Source organism: Symphalangus syndactylus, chromosome 23 (genome assembly GCF_028878055.3).
Source record: "Symphalangus syndactylus isolate Jambi chromosome 23, NHGRI_mSymSyn1-v2.1_pri, whole genome shotgun sequence".
NCBI lineage: Eukaryota > Metazoa > Chordata > Mammalia > Primates > Hylobatidae > Symphalangus > Symphalangus syndactylus.
This window is the reverse complement of record NC_072445.2, coordinates 46,847,986-46,852,620: the sequence shown is the minus strand read 5'-3', so window position 1 is coordinate 46,852,620 and position 4,635 is coordinate 46,847,986.

Here is a 4,635-nt window from a genome sequence, read left to right as displayed (position 1 = left end):
CATCTCTCATCACCTCCTGTTTCCCCAGGCCTCCCCACTTTGCCACTCCACTCTCAATTATGTGTGTTAAAGTCATCTAAGATTATCTGTGCAAACAGCTCAAGCATTTTAATGCCTTCGTAATTTTGATCCAGGAAACTTTTGCTTTAAAGGGGTTTCCCTGCCACTTTCTTGTTTACTTTGAAAACACTCAGCTTACCCTAATTTAAATATGAAGTCAAATGTTACCTTCTGTGTGAGACCCAGGGTTCCCTGATAACCCCACCATGCACACTCATACACACTGGCAGAGTTTATCACACAGTCGGGGTGGTACAGTGTTCCATACAGCATCCGCCTAAACTGGCATACATAGGTTTCTGGTTATTTCTAATGAACTAGTAGGCAAGATTTAGCAAATCAGATTTACCCATGGGTTTCGAACTAGAGAAATGTCTTTAATTATTGTTGTTATCCGCTTTGTTATGCTTTGATTGTAAATTTTGGTGTGATTTCTTTGAAGATTATAAAGGAAGTGAGTTTGTACATATTTCTGAAAGGAGATGATGGAGAAAGCAAATACAACATTTAGAATTTCAGTAATTTCTCTAGTTTTATAAACAGAGTCCAAGAAAATTATATCAGAGCCTACAGTAAGAGGAACTACAGGTAAAATCCAAAGGATCAACATTAATGAGAGACATAGTTAAGATTGCTAGCTCTGAAAATTCAAGGTAATCACAGCTGCCTAAATAGAAATCTCACCACGTTCTCCAAAACACTATACAGATCAACAAGTACAAATAAACTCACACAAATAGCATACTTTTAGCCTAAGCTATAATTTTTAATTACTTGTATCTGGAAAAGTAAATGCTGATTTCCAGCAAAGCTTTCTCTAAAAATCCCACCACAATCCTATTCAGAAAGCTGGGGTTGGAGAAGTGGGAGAAGGGGGAAAAGGGCAGGGGGTAGGGGATCCAGAAAAATTGTGCAGAAGACAGAAGAGAGGTTAATGAAGCTGAAATCATCCTAAATGCTGAAATGCATACAGAGTCCTGGAAGATCAGAGAACTGACTCCAGGGAAAAGACTTTAAATCGGGTACAATACTTAAGGAGATGGTCATGAAAAGAAAAATCTTGGAGGAAAAGAGAATAAAAGGGAAGGGAAGAGATGCCCATTGGAGATTGGTCAAAGAAAAAAGTAAAAAAGGTTACTACAGAATCCTTCCATACAATATTTTTAAAATATGAACAATGAAAGACACACAATCCTATGACCGATCACCCCTCCCTGCCCCACTCCCATGTCTATTAAAGAAACTGCAATCTTCTACTCTGACAGACGATGGCAACCTTGGAGAACAGAACTGGAAAACCACCCGCTATGGCTTGGCTGTGTCCCCACCCAAATCTTATCTTGAATTGTAGCTCCTATAATTCCCACATGTTATGGGAGGGACCCAGTGGGAGATCACTGAATCGTGGGGGTAGTTTCCCCCATACTGTTCTCGTGATAGTGAATAAGTCTCACCAGATCTGATGGTTTTATCAGGGGTTTCTGCTTTTGCATCTTCTCATTCTCTCTTTGCTCACTGCCGTCCATGTAAGACGAGACTTGCTCCTCCTTGCCTTCTGCCATGATTGTGAGGCTTCCCAAGCCCATGGAACTATAAGTCCAATTAAACTTCTGTCTTTTGTAAATTGTGCAGTCTCGGGTATGTGTTCATCAGCAGTGTGAAAACGGATTAATACACCATCCCAATCTACCAAGCCAGTCAATCAAATATATAGGTATGAGCAGCTTTCTTCTACACAAAGCTACTATAAAAAAACAAAATGAAAAATTCTCCCAAATGAATAATAAAACAAATAATTACGAAGTCAATCAAAATTGTAACACAAGTGAAACCACTATTTATTGTCAATCTATTGGAGACATAAAAAGACACATAAAATTAAAACTTCGAAGTTTAAGAACCCAAATGAGCGCTAAAACAAGAATCGATTAAAAAAAAAAGAACTAGCTGATCTCAGGGAAGAAATATAGGGTGATAGCACATCCTAAAATCCAATTATATGGTGCCTATATCACGTTCAAAATATGAATATTTAATGAAGAGCATTGAAGAAGGGTAGAAAAACGTAAATATACCCAGCGAGGTGGCTCACGCCTGTAATCCCAGCACTTTGGGAGGCCGAGGCGGGCGGATCACCTGAGGTCAGGACCAGCCTGGCCAACATGATGAAACCCCGTCTCTACTAAAATTACATAAAATTAACTAGGCATGGTGGTGGACACTTGTAACTCCAGCCACTCAGGAGGCTGAGGCAGAAGAATTGCTTGAACCCCAGAGTCAGAGATTGCCTCTGTCACTGCACTCCAGACTGGGTAACAAGAATGAAACTCCATCTCTAAATAAATAAATAAATAAATAAAACTTAAATAAAGTAGTAAAAAGGATCAGAGAGAAATTGGTTGAAAGGAGAAATAGGCAAAGAACAGTCAACATAGGAATAAGTAGAGTCCCTGAAGAATAAATCAATGCAATAAAATAAAACTAATATTCTAAACTGTAATTCAAGAAAGCTTTCCAGAAATACAAGATAATCTGAATCTACATATTAATATAGCCAACCAAGTACTAGTGAAAATTGATCTGGAAAAGAGAACTTAACTAATATTTCTCAAAAGCAACATGCAAAGTAAGGCAAGAATGAAATAGCATTTATACAAAAATCAAGAAAAGGTATAAATCAATTTTATATTCAACCATGCTTTCTTTAAGTATCATGACTACAGAATTAGAGTTTTAAAAATACAAGAATAGGCTAGGTGTGGTGGCTCATGCCTATAATCCCAATACTTTGGGAGGCTGAGGAGGACAGATCACTTGAGGTCAGGAGTTCAAGACTGCCTGGCCAACATGGTGAAACCCCATCTCTACTGAAAATACAAAAATTAGCCAGGCATGGTGGTACTTGTAATCCCAGCTACTTGGGAAGCTGAGGTGGGAAGATCGCTTGAACCCAGGAGCCGAGATTGCACCACTACACTCCAGCCTGGACAGAGCAAGACGCTATCTCAAAAAAAATAAATAAATAAAAATACAAGAAATCAGGGGATACCATATACACGAGCTCTGCTTACAGATGAGTTTCATTTAACCAATAAATGACTGATGAGACCTAGCCTGATATTTCTAAATTTCTAAAAATAATAATAATAAATATACTACATATCAGGATCTGATTACATTTAAAGCAGTGATCAAAGGAAAATTAATAGCCTAAAATACTTTCAGTAAAAGTGATAGAATGAATATAAGTTATGTTGGTTAATTATGTGGATTTAATAGTAGATGTAATAATAAAGTTAGAAACAAGGATGGAAGAGTTATATATACATAACACATGTTCTGATAAAATAGAAGTAATGCAATTTTTATAAAGTAAAAGTAGAGGGACATGGAAAAGTAAAATAAACTCATTGATCTCATCAATAAGTGGGAGTCAAAGGATACCACTAAAAACTGACACACTGTACAGGAAAAGAGTAAATTAAAAAGTGGACTGGGGCACAGGCGCTTTTTTCAAAAGTATGACTACAAAGATAACCACTAGAGATAGGTACAAAGTTTACTACAAAAAAAATGTTTTAATGAGCACAGAAATAGGCCTAAGAACATTAGGAAATTCAGCATATGATATAGATACCATCACAAATGGACTTTTTAAAATGATGCAAGCATGACTGAATAGCTATTTAGAAAAAGAATAGTAAATTTGTGGCCCTACCATACAAAAGAATAAACTCCAAATGGATCTGAGATATTGTTATGAAGATATAAAAAGTAAGCCTAAACTACTAGAAGTCACAGGTGAATTCTTTTACCACAGGAGGGCAAGGAAATACTTTGTGATTTAAAACATCATATAATAAAATGGAAAGAATCCAGCCTAGAGCTCCCTACCTTGACGGAGAGTTGAGAACGTTCTTCTGTTGTGTCAATGCGAGCTATTTTCTATACAAACATACTAGCATGACTTCATCTATTTCAAGAGAAACTTCAATGTTATAAATTTTCTTACATGTAAAGTAACTCTTGATCTTATTGAACTTATACAACTACTAATTAGAGTCTAATTTGTACTCATATAAAGCCTAATAAGTACCCATATGAATATGTAATAAGGGGTTCCCAGAATCCCCAGATTTAAAAGTTATTTTAATTTATAAGGCTTTTAAGAGCATTGGCCCTTTAAGAAAGGGCCTGGTTGGGGAGGAACAGGCGGGGTTCTTAATTATGAACCAAATTAATAGTATAGTTTGATAACCTACAAGATCAAATAGCCAAAAATGGAAGCCAATCTCATGCTAGCAAAAAGGAATGAGTAAATGCCAGGGGAACGTATGTACTTTTTAAATATGAACAATTTTAAAGATTTGCTGTATAGACATAATTATAAAATAAAACATCTGATCACTTTCTAAATCAAGGTAAATTAATATTCCTAATCAATGTAAATCCTGAATAAATTCGACTGGCATAATAATTTTGTTTAAAAACAGCCACACATTTGCTCCCTAATTTTATCCCAGTGTGGATAAAACAAATTGTTCAGGCAGTTGTCTCCCCTCTCCCTGTTTCCTG